Source organism: Rhinolophus hipposideros (genome assembly GCF_964194185.1).
Source record: "Rhinolophus hipposideros genome assembly, chromosome: 26".
Lineage (NCBI taxonomy): Eukaryota > Metazoa > Chordata > Mammalia > Chiroptera > Rhinolophidae > Rhinolophus > Rhinolophus hipposideros.
Genome location: NC_138072.1, coordinates 20,183,589 through 20,201,202, shown reverse-complemented (window position 1 = coordinate 20,201,202; position 17,614 = coordinate 20,183,589).

Sequence of the window (17,614 nt, the reverse complement as noted above, 5' to 3'; positions counted from 1 at the left end):
ATTTTCTTCATATTTAAACCTTTGGCTTCATCCTTGGTGAGGTTTTTATTTTTTATCTAGTGTACAGTACATTTATTTTCTAGGAACATATTTTCATTTTTATAATGAAATTTAGAAAGAACTGAAAAGTTCACTTTTTTAAGAGTTTAATTTATCATCGAGTTCTGCAGAACAGTGTTGCTGTTGTTTGTGGTGTGTGTGTGTGGGGGGGGGGGGTTTCTGTATAGTGTTGGATACCTCGGCTTAGCAACTTAGAATTCGGTTTCTTTACAAAACCTAAAGAGTTTGATTGAGTTGACTGTCACTATCACTGTCTTGACTTTACTTGTCCAAGACATGAAAAGAAGGATTTTACACAGTGCACAACATTATTCTACTAAAATTACTCTAATTTTAATACATTATTAAATAATGCAAGTTTTAAAATGCCTTAACTCTTTCATGCCACTAGGCAGCCGTTGCAGACTTAACTTTTGCCTTCAAAATGGGAACATATTGGGTGTTTCTGCCTGATCAAACATCACCAGTAACTTCCTGAAATCCTACCCCCCATGGCCTGTTTGGCCTGTACCATCATCAGGCTTTTGCATTACCTGCCCCTGCTGATCGTCTTTTCCTTGACATGTCCCCAGGGTGCTCTATAACATTGCTTTCTTTCCTGCCCATAATTCTTGTCCCTCCTTATATCCCCTGAACAGCAGTGTCCTAAGTTCTTTTCACCACCTTCTGTCTTCTTGGTTTTTAGCTCTCTGCAGTCACGCCCAACTGGTAGCTCTAGCTATCTCCGCCATGCAGGTGACTTCCGGATCTGTATGCCCAGCCTGTCTTCCCTCCACTCTCTGCTCCATGTTCCAACTGCCTCCAATTGTGTCTTCCCGGATGTCTCATTGTCAGCTCAGACTCTGATTTCTTCATCATCAGATGCAAACTCCTTATACCGTTTGGTCCCTATCGTACTCCATGCTTCAGACAAAACGAGTTGTTGGCCATTTCCTAAACACAGCCAATTCATTCATTTGACTTTTTTTCTGTTCACTTGTCTCTGGCTAAAATTGTAAAAAGATTTCATGCAAACTGCTTCTATTCATTCAGTGCTTCATAATTCTGCAGAGTTTCATTTTAAACTCTCTTAGGCTCTCATAGTTCTTTGCTTTCATTATGGATATTTATATCAGAGTGTATTTTCTGAGCAACATCTTTAGTTTCTTGTGGGTAGGACATGTCACATCGTCCAGAGTGCCTGTGTGAGGTACTCGGTAGATGGATGTTCAAAGAATATATAACTGCTGAAGAAACTTCATGAACATTACCCGGAGTAAGATTTTCACTGATATATCCCCTCGCGCGAGGGAAGTAAGAGAAAAAATAAACATGTGGGATTACATCAAACTAAAAAGTTTTTTCACAGCAAAGGAAACCATCAATAAAACAAAAAGGGATCCTACTAAATGGGAAAAGATATTTGCCAATGATATATCTGATAAGGGATTAATATCATAAATCTATAAAAAACTTACTCAACTCAACTCCAAAAAAACAAACAACCCAATTAAAAAATGGGCAGAGGACTTGAGGAGACATTTTTCTAAAAAGGACATACAGAAGGCAAGAAGACATATGAAGAAATGCTCAACCTCACTAACCATCAGAGAAATGCAAATAAAAACCACAATGAGATACCACCTCACCCCAGTCAAAATGGCTATCATCAATAAATCAACAAACAACAAATGCTGGCGGGGATGTGGAGAAAAGGGAACGCTAGTGCACTGTTGGTGGGATTGCAGATTAGTGCAGCCACTATGGAAAACAGTATGGAGGTATCTCAGGAATCTGAAGATAGAACTACCCTATGATCCAGTAATTCCACTCCTAGGCATCTACCCGGAGAAATCCAAAACTCCAATTCAAAAATCTGTATGCACTCCTATGTTTATTGCAGCACTTTACACAATAGCCAAGATATGGAAACAACCGAAATGCCCATCGGTCGATGACTGGATTAAGAAGCTGTGGTACATTTATACAATGGAGTATTACGCAGCCATAAAGAAAAAAAGAAATCTTATCATTTGCAACAACATGGATGGATCTAGAGAACATTATGTTCAGTGAAATAAGTCAGAAAGAGAAAGACAAGTACCATATGATCTCACTTATATGCGGAATCTAAAGAAAAGAATATGTGTATGAACTAATCAGAAACAGTTTTGGGGACACAAAAAACCGAGAGTTGTTAGATGGGCAGGGGGGAGGGGGTTAGGAATGGGGGGAAGGGTGAAGGGATTGGGGGGTGGCTGGTGACCACAGGATGGCCTCAGGGTTTTTTGAGAATTACTTTGGGGAACTTATTCAATAGTGTTTGGGGATTTTGTTGGGTGTCCGATGGACATGTGTCCTGTTTGGGAGACCACCTCAGGGATGCTGTGGATGCCTGGTCATGGCATTGTACACCAGAGGCTGGACATTAATGAATGCCAACTATAATTTTATGTGTATAATGTGATGGCTCGGTGTGAGGTCGGGGTGGTGGTGGATGGGGGGAGGGGGGTTCACGGTGTGAGGGATGTAAAAATAAAATAAAATAAAATAAAACTATTAAAAAAAAAAAAGAAAAAGAATATATAACTGCCCATGGATACAGGGCAGTGCACTCATTACTCTTGAAGCAGAAGGATGCTGTCCTGGGTTGAACTCTACAACAAACTGTCTGAAAGGGAAAGTGCTAGTCATAACCTTGAGATGTAAATTTGCTTTGAAATATTAGGACAAATTCCCAAGGGGGATATACTCATTGAGACAACCTGTCTAAATTTAAAATTGGAAGCTATGTTTTTGCATTTAAAACTTTTAATTAAATTATTGTGAATCTGCATATTTTCATGATATAAATGTTTTTGAAAAAAGAAAACCTGATAATACATTAAAAATGTGTTTTTTAACATGTTATTTAGTTTCAAGCAATGCAGTTTTGTTTATGCAATATAATGCTGTTGTCCAGATGCCTGAGCAACTGGTTTAATTTTTTTATATTATAGAAAAGTAGACAGCTCTAATTTTCCTGAGCACTTTCAAAAGAAATGCAAATGTATACTTTCAATCATATTATTATTATGTATTCAGAGAACTGGAGAAACAGTTACATGACTTGAATAACACACAAAGGTCAGATACTTTAGCAATACCTTTTTTTAAAATCTCCCTGATTAGTCTAGTACCCACCTGGCACTACACACAGATGTTACAATATTATTGACTGTATTCCCTATGCTTTACTTTACATCCCTGTGACTATTTTGTAACTAGCAGTTTGTGCTTCTTAATCCCTTCATCTTTTTCACCCAACTCCCCAAACCCCCTCTCCTCTGGCAACCTGGCAACCATCAGTTTGTTCTCTATATCTATGAGTTTGTTTCTGTTTTATTTGTTTATTTATTTTGGTTTTTAGATTCTCTATATAAGTGGCATCATGTGTTCCTCAGTCTGACTTACCTCACTTAGCATTATACCTTCTAAGCTCATCTATGTTGTTGTAAATGGCAAGATTTCTTCTTTTCGTTCTTTCTTTCTGGCCACCTTGGCAATATTTTAATTCATCATTTTTTTTATACCAAGCAACAACTTTCAGTCAAATAATAAATTGCATCTGAAAAACTAAAATAGTGGTATAGATTTTTTTAAGAGAAAGGGCCTGGATAATTATATTTATTCCCACAAAAGTTGTTTCTGTTATTTGCCAGGTCCTAATAACATATTACATAATATACTCTTAATCAGAGTTCTGGTTTGTGAGTCACAGTTTTATTTTGATGTGTCAGGTGCCCTATTTTTATTTTTTTCTATAAACTACTCTTTTCCCAAAGGTCTTCATAATTTATTTTCATGTTTTGTTTTGTTTTTCCCAAGAACAACAGCAGCTTGAAGTTCATGTGGGAGAAGACTTTAGAGGAACTTGTGATATTTTCCCCCTTTTGCTATCCCTGAATTCATAGCAAAACAAAACATAACAGTAACTTCATCTTGCGAAAAGATATAGTAAATAACAAGTGGCACATAATGACTGTCACTTACGAGTAAAGGCTCTAGAACCAGTGTGCCTGCCCCCGGCAAGGAAACGCTGTTGCAGATGAGAAGCACGGTCCACCTAGGGGAAGATGAAGATTCAACCATCCTCACATCATCACCTTTCAGAGCAGGACACTCGCTGCTGCCTGGACCAGAATCAAAGACAGCACTGGTGCTGGGGCACATCGTTTGGGGGGTGGGTTGTGTAAGGATTCTAAAAGCAATGAATCCCACTTGGAAATCTCTTGGGGATGTTCCTTTTAGGATCACCACCTTGGGGTCAATCTCTCAGCAACATTTCTTTCCACCTTTAGATTGGTGTTTGGGATTGCTTCTGGTTCTTCTCCTGTCTGGTCTGATACAGGAGAAGAAACCTCTTCCCGCTGGACATGACATACAGTACTCATCCATTTACAGCACCAGGCGGGAACTGGGGAGAGAGCGGAGCAGGGAAAGAAAACTTGGGTGGGAAGCATAGCTTTGTCTCTAGTCCAGACAGTGGAAATTCCACAGATTGACATGTAGTCTGTTCTATTCCCATAAAGTAGATTTAATGAAATTGGAGGCCAGAGGCCCTGATAATAATACATAGTTAATTTTATCCTAGAGTTGCTCCTCTGCTCAACTCACTCAAAAACTTGAGAGCAATCAGCCAGCTGACTGGGGCTAGGCATTCAGGATCCCGGCCATCTGCCTTTACAGACTCCACTTAGGAGTCTGTAAGGGCCACAGTTTTGGGTCATTTATATATGGGGGACTAAAGCAAACAAAGAAACGGGCTCTGAACGTTAGAGAAATGTGGAAACCTCAGACTTAGTCTAGATGATCCCAAATGTGAGGATAATAAAGCCTTAAAGTCAAATCTACCTAGAACCTGAGCAAGAAGAGTCATTTTTATCAGTTAAAATGGATGTTCTTTGCCCAAAATGACAATTTTCCCAGATAACAACTTTGTGATGTTCACTGATGTGATGGCACACATTGGCCAATCCTTATTCATGTCATTCATAGAGAGCACCACTCTTAGATGTGGCTAGATAGCATTTTTATTTTCACATTGGAGTGCCTTCCTGAAAATAGCATAAGACCTCTCAGTGCCAGCAGCTCAAGGTGCCCAGGCCTGGATAACTTGGCCCTGGTCCCCTTTTATCCCTTTCAGGGCACTTTTCAACCCTATCTCATCAACCCACCTCTCTCATGTCCACTCCACATGTGATGTCAACCAGATTCCCCAAGGAGGAGATGTACTGTGTTTTCCCCAACATAAGACTTAGCTGGACCATCAGCTCTAATGCATCTTTTGGACCAAAAATTAATATAAGACTTGGTATTATAATGTAATATAAGATAAGATAAGATAAGATATGATATGACATTATATGATATGATATGATATGATATGATATGATATGGATATGATATGATGACACGATATAACATAACATTTATATTATATTATATTATATTATATTATATTATATTATATTATATTATATTATATTATACCCGGTCTTTTATTATAGAAAAATAAGACTGGGTCTTATAATAATTTTTGCTCCAAAAGATGCATTAGAACTGATGGTCTGGCTAGATCTTATTTTCGGGAAAACACGGCAGGACCCGTGCCAATGGGTCCTTGTTTTATCTCATGACCTTGTGTCCAGTCCTTGCTCCTAGAAGGGGCGTCAGGTAAACAGATCACTCCCACTGGCTAACATAGTATTTTTTTCACAGGATCATGTGATTTTGTGCTTCCAGGCTATGCTGACATTTAGATTTGAAGTGATTTTGACTTAATGAGGAAACAGAAGATATTCACTGGTATGAGTTACCAACAGACCACCACTGACCCTTGGGACTGAATCATGTGTAGGACCATTGGTTGGCTGTCACTCATCCATCACTGCTTCTGGTCTATACCTGAGAGTTATGGAGTACCAGCAGAATTCCCTTATCCCATGTTCCCATGTCACTAGCCCTAAGAGAAGCCAACTCACCTCCTCCACAAGCTTCACACCATGTAGGAGTTCTCAGGGGTGGCTGGGCTTGTCCCTTTAAAGGGATTTGCTCCATAACAGAAATGGGCCCTTGCTAGTCAGCATCCTCTCTTGCCCCCAGTAGATATGGTGATATGTTCTCCTTGGTCATTATTAAGCCACACCAGGTGAGGGATTGACATTCCTTATGCAAATGGGACCACTCTTCTTGCCTTGCTCATGGGCCCCTCAACTGCTGTCTCCACCTGTGTTAGTGTATGGAAGGCAGAGACCTTGTAACAGACCACATTCCAGGAATGTAGTGATCATGGCCTAAAAAGTTCAAAAGAAGACAAGAGTTCAAGAGAAGACATGGCTGGAAGATGTATGGTCTTGTGTTTACCCATAAAATCCCAACAGTAAATTTAAGACGATAAGAAAATAAATTATCTTTCACATTATTCTAAAGAATCTAGGTAAGTTTTGCATCTGAGGGGATTCTCAACAAAGCATTGTAAGAAATTTTGATGGTCATTGGAATTTAATACTTATGGCTCAACCAAGCATTAAATAAAGGATATCAGGAAACTGCAAAGGTGAGAATATCTACATTGTCTCAATACAGATTCTTAGGATTCATACCATTTTGAATAATAACAGTGTTGCTACCTTTTTACTGTAGTGGATATATGAAATTAGCCAAGAAGGGTGCATTTGAAATAAAGTCCATGAAGAATTAGTTCCTAGATCTGAACAGATAAAAGTGCCTAATCACCACAGAGGCCTCATGCATTGACTGGACAATGGACAAATACATGAATACCTCTTCTCTACCTATAAGTCTAAGTCTAAATCGAAATCAGTAACTCACTGTATCTCTCATGGGCACATGAATTTTATTTTTAAAGACAAACCCCCATAAAAATAAATTGCCCATATTCCTATATTCATTGGGAGCAGTCTGTCTAGTTGGGGGTGTCAGCATGGTTGTATGTCAGTGTCCCTCCCAAAGTCAAGAAGCAGAAGGCTTGTTGTCATTCCAGAGATATCACTCTTCACTGGTGCCAAGCACAATGCCAGCAGCCAAGGTGTGGCTTAGGCTGGGGAAGGAGATATGTACAGCAAGAGCTTGAGGGCATGGGAGAATGTTTTAACTCTTTGTTTAATCTCTACCACAACCTCCACCACTATCAGCCTCCAAAACAAATAGACCAGAGAGCTAAGGACTGCAAACAACCTCAAAGCAAGTCCTAGGCATTTTTCACCTTACTAGATTGTAACGGTTACGCATTTCTTTTTCAGAAATTGTGTCACCACTGTTAGTATGCAGTAAGATGCAAAATGGACTCTTTCCTGATGTTCAAGAATTTTAATGGGCTCCAAACTGAGTCTAAAGGAGTGTTAAATATCTCCATTTTATAGAGATCTTCTCAAATTGGAATTTGATGCATTAAGAGCTTACTTAGAGGTGAAAGAATGAGCCAGGTTAAACTCTGCTCATTCAAACCCAGAAATGTTGAAAAAGGCTGAGACATTGAGAGATAGGAAGAGCTATCAGGACTGCTCAGACAAGGCACGTTTCTTACTCTCCAAATGGGAGAAGAAAGAAGGAAGTGCTCTCCATACTCTGTGAAGCCAACTGATGGTGGGTAGCTCCAAGAGAATTTGTCATGAAATTGAAAAGATGCCTTCCAAAAGGGGATCCTGGGAACTGTTGATGGGTCTATCTTATATTTATTTCTTGTAGACCAATACCAGTTACATTAAGATGAATACATTTCCTCTAGCTCTATTTCTAAATACAATTAATAAAAGATAATTTGCAGAATATGATACTAGAGCAGCTCATGAATGACTCAGAGATGAAAATATCAATAGAGAGCTAACTATCAATAGAGATCACCATAAAATTATTGCAGTTGGGTCCAAACCAAAGTGAAGTTGAGGTTCGTAATGCCCCTCACTGAATTTTTCTGGCTTTGTTTTTTATTACATTCCAATAAATTTTTGTTTACAAACAACCCAAAGAGTAGGCAAGTACAGGAGAAGTTTCAATAATTGTCAAGAGAGTTTATCATTTCCTTCATTCATACCCACTTCCTTATTTGTATCAATTTGCCAGGAATTACATGGATTAACTTTTTGGATAATGTTAAAGCTCATGAGATAAGAACTCAACACTCTTATATTTTTTGTTGTATCATTATTATTTCTTGTTGAATTTTTGAAAAATACCTACACTGAGTTTAATTTCTTAGGTATATATCCGAAGTTGGAGTTCAGTGTTCTGTTCACTGGAAAAACTAAATAAATGCTTATTGATTGAATATCTCAAAAAGGAAAGTATGCCAGATAGTGTATTTGTATTTGAATTTGGTTAAAATCTCAGGTGACACTTATATGCTGTGATCTCCACCATGTCACATGATCTTCCAGGGCCTAAGGTTTTACAATCGTAAAAGCAGATAATGAACTCAAATATCCATCCTGAGATGCTTGCTTCATTCTGCACTACCTGAATGCTTTGCTTAGTTTAACTAAGAGGTCCAGCTGATTTCCAACCCGAGCAATTTCATGCCCAGATTTCTGGGTTTATTAGATAATTTCAAAACCCTTTCTCAAACTGGTGAAATGCACACAATCTAGACTAGCAGAAAAGCTGAAAAACTGCTTTTCCTTGACACTGGAAAAGATGCCACTCAGACCATCTCTGGTTGACCAAGACCAAGATGCTTCCTGTGGGCACAGAGTCCCAGAGAGCAGTTTCCAGGTTCTCGGCCTCACTTGGAAAGGTGCTGGCTTGGTTATTACAAGGCCATCAACTGTAATCAGATGGCCATCTGCTGTGGCTGAGTGGCCATCAGCTGTTACCAGTTAGCCATTAGCCACTAATATAACTGCCGTGGCTACGCTGGCAAGAGAGTTGGTTGGTTAGCAGAGAAGCGGATAGTGGATTGTGGCTAGCAAGCATGGTCAGCAAGTGGATTGTGGATTGCATATCATGTTGATCCTACTTCCTGTGTCTCCCCTGGCCACCAGCAAGACTGGGGTGCAGGAAGACCCTTCACTGGGGTACCGGTGTATGTTTGCTTTTGTGTCTTAATCAGCAGCCATCGAGAATACAGTGGTATAACTCCCTTACTTATGGCTCCGTTGATGTTCCTTTTTGGCCTCACCATATCCTGCGTTCTTGTGCAGGGAGCAGGAGCTGAGTCCCTGCATTACACTTCCTGAGCAGGAAAGGACACCTTATTTTGAGAACAGAAAACACGAAAAGACTATTAGTGGATACTTACTGTCAGTGAATACCAGCGGAGCTAATCTTAGCTGGTGGGTTATGACTGTAGAAAAGGATGTTGGGAGTCTCAGGAGAGTGAATTTGAAATGCAAGAAGTCTCATACATATTATCTGTTTCTATGCTAATATTCTTCCTTTACTGAGGTTTGTTTTCTAACCTCTAAAAAAAAAAAGTCTGCTCATTTAATGAAACCTATTATTTTTTAGTTGAAAAAAATCCACATTTTTATGTGGAGAAGTCTACCTTTGTATAATTATTAATGTATACCAGGAAGAAATACAAACCATCTTCTTTTGAGCATTTTAAGAATTATACAAAACCACCATATTTCCTAAACAAGATTCATTATTTAGGCATACATTTGCAGAAAAGAAAATAAATTATGACGCAAAACCATCTCTGACTTTTTGCTTGACAGCTACAATACATACAGCTTCTTTCCCCGTTGTTAAAATTCTCTCCTCTCGCCAAATTAACTTTTAATGCTAAACTTGCTTTGGGATTTGTTGGGTTAAGACAAGCAAATCTCAACTGATTTCAATGTCTCACTTTTGCTTATTAACCAGCATAGGCATCTTATTTGTTTTCCTAAATCTTTCTCCCTGTAGAAAACTCACTGCTTGAAAAGATTAAACAAGCAAGGAAATTGTAATGGAATAACAAACTCTCCTCTTTAAAATAATATCTTAGAGTTAAAGCAAAATTTTAGCCATAGAATGCAATGGAGAGTTTCTACTATAAATGTTTGAAGATCCAACACTATTTCCTAAGACAGTTATATTATCTTCATTATAAAAGTATATTCTCTTGACACCAAAATGTATGCATCTGACCTTCTCCCATAAAAGATAATGCATAGAGCAAAGATAGTGAGGAATTTGTTTCACTTCAAATAACTGTCCCACATGGCACTGACCTGATAACTGGGTCACTGAAAGCCACAGGTCTGAGCTATTAACAATTAACTAAGTTGAGCTGCAACCGCGACTATGATAAGAATGACCTTGTTTAATAATACAGTTCACAGGTGAACAGTGAAGTGTAAGGAGGTCTGGGCTCAGAATAAGTTCTGAATGAGCTCTAATATATATGTGCACACAAAAGCACAGTGTTCACTAAGTTCATTCTAATATTTATGTGAAATGTTATTATTCTCTCTGACAGGATCAGTCATAAGGAAGTTTATTTTGCATGCTTGGATTTCATAAAATAACATCATCCAACTTACTTCCTTATGTGAACTAAAATAAGTCTTTGTGAAATGATTTCAGGAACACTATCTTTTAAATTTCAGTTAACATCTGAAATAGTTGGTATTCAAAAGATTTTATATCCCAACAATAGGTTTTTGCCTTCCATAAGTATTCAATTAAGTATTTCAAATCATCCTAAACATATGATCTTACTACCATTGAAATAAAAAAAGAAAATCATAAATATTGGAAGATTTGTTCATCGAGCAATTGGAATTGCCCAACCTGACACTTCCTCCCCCACCCTTTTTTTATTGGTCTGACTTGAACAATCATCCAGATTTTGATAAAATTAGTATTTTATACTATATTAATTTTGATAAAATATTTTAATGCATAAAATAGAAATGAGAAAAAATGTAATTGCAATTTGAGAAATAAAAACACAAGAACAATATTCCAATGACATGAGCAAACATGGAGGGACCCTAATCCCACATGACCTAAACCAGGACTCGGCGCTCTGTGTTCTGAGCTCACTGAGGATTTTCAGGGTTCAAGATAGGTAAACAAACATACCATGCTTGTACCCCAAACATATCTTAAAACATTGGCTCAAGCAGCTTTCAGTACTGCAAAATTTTTCAAAGCACTTCATATGCTTTGGGTGCTTTCTTTTTCTCCAAGTGGGGGACAGAATAAGGAGAATCCTAAAAATTACGTTCAATGGAACTATCATTTTTTATGGAATTGCTATCACTATCTTGAGGAAAACTAGTATTCCACAATCAAAGTTAGGGGACAGCAGGGCTGTAGATCAATGTTTGGGAGGAATCAATGTTCTTGGGGTAGTTGTATCCTTGAGACTACACAATTTTGTGCACAGACAAAAGACAGACAAGAGGAGAACATTGCAAAAGAACACCACAATTTTCCTGGGAGTTTCCAGTCCAGCTGGAAGAGTAGGTAACTGCTGTGCTTGCCTCTTCCCACAACCAGATCAAAATTACAACTGAACTACAGAATAATCGTTACTGAGAATTGCCTGAAATCTGAATAAACAGAACTCCTGTAACTAAGAACATGCACAAGAAGCTACATCAAGACTGGGAGGAGAGACAGAGACATGGAACAGGCTGGTACCATACTATGTATTGTAGTTAAAAATCGATAGTGATATCTTGGCTGCGGAGGTTTCCTCTAAGGAGTGAGGTGTCCTAGCTCCACACCAGGCTTCCCAGTGCAGGGTTCCAGTGACAGGGATGGAAATCTCCATAACTTACAGCTGTGAAAACCATCAGAGATTGTGGTCAAGTGAGATAGAGGGGATCTAGAATACCAGGTGCTCCTCTTAAGGGACTCATTCGCTCTGAGATCCAGCGCTGGGACAGCAGCTCCAAAGGCACCAGGGACATAATGGGAGGAACTGAATTGTGGCTTAAGGGCAAGGGCAGGAGGGACACATTTCTCCCATACAAAAGTGCTTGCAAAGTGTTCTTTTGTTAAGCCCTCATCCCATCCACTCTGCATGAGCAAGCAGCTGCCATATCTGAGTCTTCATCAACCTTGCTAACACTGTTCATCCTGCCCTGGTGATTCCCTGAGACACTGCTCCACCCAACTTGCAGGCCAACCCAAGCCTCTTCCAGTGGCTCTTCCATACAAACAGCCTGGTTTGGCTCATGCTTCTGATTTTCCTAAAATCTCTCAAAGGTCCACAAACTCCAAACAAGCAGCATCCGGTCTTGGTGTGCCCTCTACCTCATGCTAAGTATCCCCAAGTCAGGTGTAAGCAGTAGCTGGCCTCAGTTCAGAACTCAGCCTCTCCTACACATCTCTAAGTCCAGTACAAGTGACAACCACCTGAAGCTCACTTTATAGTTCATACCAAATGGCCCCAGGCAAGGCACAGGCAGTAGCTGAACTTGGCCTCTACCTTCCAAGTAACCTCAGAACCAACACACCCAGTGGCCAGCTTCAAACCACACCAGAGCACTACCAAACCACCTCCACAAAATGACACATCCAAAGGGAAGACTTGGCAGGCCCCAGAGTCCCAGTAAAGTGAATCCTGCTCTAGAGGGTCAGCCTTTGCTCCTCCACTGCAGCTCCTCCTACAGTGGAGGTCAGCAGCTCCTCCACTGTAGTCACAGCCAGTCCTCACAACCAATAAGCTTGAAGATCAACCCTCCCATTGATGTACCAACAGCAACCAAGGCTCAACTACAACAGGAGGGCACACGCAACCCTCACCAGAGACACACCTGGAGCACCCAGCTGAGGTGACCAGGAAAACTGCACCCTTGGGCCCTACACGACACCTGTTACATAAGGCCATTCTACTAAGACTGGGAGAAATAGTCACTCCACCTAATACATAAAAACAAACACAGGGAGGCAGCCAAAATGAGAAAACAAAGAAATACGTTCCAAATGAAAGAACAGAACAAAGCTCCAGAAAAACAACTAAACAAAATGGAGACAAGCAATCTACCAGATGCAGAGTCCAAAACACTGGTTATAAGGATGCTCAATGAACTCAGGGAGAACTTCAACAAATATATAGGGAACATAAAAATGAAGATAGAGAACATAACAAAGGAACCAGTCAGAAAAGAAGAAAAAAATAATTGAAATGAAGAATATGTTAGAGGGAATCTGCAGTAGATTAGATGAAGCAGAGGATCAAATCAGTGATTTGGAAGATAAATTGGTAGTAGAAAACACCCAATCAGAACAGCAAAAAGAAAAAAAAAAAATCCAAAACAATGACGATAGTTTAGGAGACCTCTGGGACAACAGCAAGCATAATAACATTTGCATCATAGGGGTACCAGAAGGAGAAGAGAGAGAGAGCAAGGAATTGAAAACCTATTTGAAGTAATAATGATGGTAAACTTCCCTTACCTGATAAAAGAAATGGACATACAAGCCCAGAAGGAGCAGAATTCCCAAACAAGATGAACCTAAAGAGGCCCACACTAAGACACAGAATATTTAAAATGCCATCGGTTAAAGACAAAGAGAGAATCTTAAAAGTAGCAAGAGAAAAGCATTTAGTTACCAACAAGAGAGCTGTCGTAAGACTGTTAGCTGATTTCTCAACAGAGACTTTGCAGTCCAGAAGGGATTGGCACAAAATATTCAAAGTAATGAAAAACAAGGACCTACAACCAAGATTACTCTACCCAGAAAAGTTATCATTTAGAATCAAAGAAAGATAAAGTGATTCCCAGACAAGAAAAAGCTAGAGGAGTTCACCAACACCAAACCAGACTTAGAAGGATTCTTAGAGGGATCTTCTTTAAGATGAAAAAAAAAAAGTTAAAAAAGCATCAATAATAAAATGACAATAACTATATATCTATCAACAATTACTTTAAATGCAAATGGATTATTGATTCAATCAAAAGATAGGGTGACTGAATAGATAAGAAAATAAGACCCTTATATATGCTGCCAACAAGAGACTAACTTCTGACTGAAAGACACACACAGACTGAAAATAAAGTTATGGAAAAAGATATTTCATGAAAGTGGAAATGAATAACAAAAGTTGGAGTAGCAATACTTATATTAGACAAAATAGACTTTAAAATAGGCTGTAACATGGGACAAAGACGTACCCAGTAATTCCACCTCTGGTTATTTATCTGAAGAAACCCAAAACACTAATTTAAAAAGACAGATACATCTATATGTTTACTGCAGCATTATTTACAATAGTCAAGATATGGCAGTAGCTTAAGTGTCCCTCAATACATGAATGGATAAAGAAGATGTGGCATACACACACACACACACACACACACACACACACACAATGGAATATTATGCAGCCATGAAAAAAAGAATGAAATCTTGCCATCTGCCACAACAAGAATAGATTTTGATGGTATTATGCTAAGTGAAATAAGTCAAACAGAGAAAGAAAAATGCCATATGATTTCACTTACATGTGGAACTTAACAACAAAATAAATGGACAAAAACACAGAAACAAACTCATAGATACAGGGAACATTTTGAGGATTGCCCGTTGGAAGGGACCTGGGAGGAATGAGTCGAAAAAAGGGGAAGGGATTAAGAAGTACAAAGTGGTAGTTACAAAATAGTCATGGGAATGTAAAGCACAGCATAAGGAATATAGTCAATAATATTGTAATAACTATGCATGGTGTCAGATGGGTACTAGATTTATAGGGGTGATCACTTTGCAAATTATATAAATGTTTCATCATTATGTTGTACACCTGAAACTAACATAATAATGTGTGTCAATTGTAATTTAAAACCTAAAAAATATTCTTTTAAAAAAAGAATACCACAAGTTCCAGAAAGGTAGAGTATTATATTGAACGTATTGTGCATGCTGTAGACTGATAGAATTTTTGAATGAGAAGTAAGAATGTATACAATATAGTTTGACTTTCTTACTTCATAACTGGACCATTAAGGACTGTGGAATTGGGTGACTCTATTTAAAGTTACACAACTGGTTTCCTGGTAGCTTGTCAAAATCCAGAGAGAAAACACATTACCCTAAGGAAATTTGCTCTGAACAAACAGCAGCAACTTCTAGTCACAAGACATAATTCCTTAATATAGAAGATGAAGAAATCGACTGGGCACCTTCCTTCCTTCATCTAATTTTTCCAATGAGAACAGAATGTTTTGAATTGGCAAAGTAGACCAAACCTTCATTGGAACTAACCACACATTGACAAAGCTCATGACTATAAAAAAGAGAAAATCCCCATGTTGTGTAGTTTTATGGAGCCTTTTGATGTTTCAATTGAAAATGTTAAACATAGAAGAAAACAGAGTAATTTATTTTTATTCCTTTTGACTCTTCAACAATTCCAGTCACCTACCAGAGACTGGACAGTGTTACCTTTTTAGTAAAGGACTCTGTGTGTGTTGACAAAAAAATAATCCAAAATGGTATAATCCAACTTCAGGCAGTATTTCGCACTCATTTTTATATTAAAAAAGTAACAACAACAAAAATGACTGGACACTTATTTAATATATTCTTAAAACAGCTACAATTTTGGAGCTGTTGGAAATCTAGTTTCCTGTCCTCACGGTTCAGTTTGCTCATCTAAAACAGGCCATTGCAACTCTAGTTGCTTCACAACTGTGCCTTTGGTCTACTCTTATTTTCTATCTAATTAAATGTAAATATTACTTCAAATTATAAGGCAATGGAACAAGATGTCATTTTTCCACTCTTCTCTATAACTTTGTTTCTCTATATCTTTATTTAGAGCAAGTGCCATAACAGATATTCAATACAAATGCCAGTAAACAAGAGATAACAGTAGTCTTGTTGAGAGGCTTACGTGAGATAATATATGGGACCATTGTTTGTAAAGTAAAGCACTACTTATACAATATGGATTATTATGATTACTACAGTTAACATTATTATTTACAAAATACTGCTCTAAGCACTATAATGGATGTTAAAAAGAATCAGAATATTTATAAAGCATACGGTCACAATTTTTACCACATAGTGATTCTTCAAAAATATTTGTTGAATCAAATATAAAACCAATACAGGACAAATGGAACACAGTGGGTATGGGTAGAGAATAAAAGGTGAATCAGAGCTTCATGATATTAATGTGGCATGGGAGTGTTAAGGTAATTTTTTTAAAAGGTGAGAGACATAGATTCATAATTTGGTAGAGAAGAGAACATCTGGAAAATAGACAAACCCAAAATCACAGAAGTAATTGTGATCAGGGAACTATGATTATAATGTGAGCAAGATATCAGGCAGTCATCTAAGTAAAATCGTCAGGGTGGGCATTTGTCTGTGATGGTGAAGTTGGAAACTTTTCTGTGTGTGGACATTTTAAAAAAGTGAAGCAACCCAGGAAGGGAGGGCAGGCAGTTCCTCTCTTCCATATATTGTCTCAACGGGCCAGTCAGAGCTTGGCCTGAAAGCTATTTTTTCATTTATTCTATAGGCTAATCCCTCCCTTCATCTCCAGAATCAGACATCTAAGTATTTAGCAAAGGCAGTTGCATGACTAATACGAACCTCCAAATTAACATTTTCAAGAATGAACTCTTATTTTCTGTACCCCAAACGTCAGCTCCCATGCCTTCCATCTCAGGATTGGTGCCACCCTTTGCACCTTCCCTTAGACTGACGTGCTTGGAATCACTTCTAACACCTTCGTTTTACTCATGCCTCAAACTCAAACTATCAGCAAGTTCTATCAGCTTTTTCATCAGAATATATCTTAAAACCATATATCTTCCATTTCTCACCATTCCTATGGCACAGTTCAAGTCAAACCCACAAATTGCAGAAGCCACTTAGCTGGTCTCCATGCTTTCTCTCTTGTCCCACTAGTGACCTAACCCAACATCAGCCTGAATTGTTCTTTGAAAACACTACTCTCCCACTCAAAGCCCTGCCATCACACTCAGAATAAAACCCAAACTTCATCCATGTCCTAAACAATGACATGGCCTGCCCGTGGTCCTCGTCCCTAACTCACCTTCTCTGTGACTCTTTCCTCAGTGCCCCGTTCTCCAGCCACAGAAGCCTTGCCCGTATTCCTGGAGGACACTGGGCATCATGTGCCCACCTGGGGACCTTTCCATTAGCCCTTTCTTCTGTCTGGCACACTCTTCCCCCAGGTAGTCACATGCCTCTTTCCAATCTCTGCTCTGTCACCTCTTCGGAAAATTCTTCTCTGACATTTGACGAAAACATTACCTATAAGAATTCTGTTCCTTTACCCAATTGATATGTTCATTGCAATCATCACCACTGACTTTGTCCTTTGTAGAATGTGTGTATTTCGGGTAGCATGTCTCCTGTGCCATGTCCTCTGTGTCACTACTCTGTTCCAAGTATCAGCATCTGGAATACAACCAATATTCAAGAAATGTTTCCCTGCAACACTTATAAGTCCCCAGAGCACAACTTTTTATTCAAGACAATATATGTCTGATATTTGCGATTTTTGTATATTATCACCATTTGAAGAGGAAGAAGACTAACTGAATTCTGCAACTTTTCAACAATACCTATGGGGCACGCATTCAGCAGATGT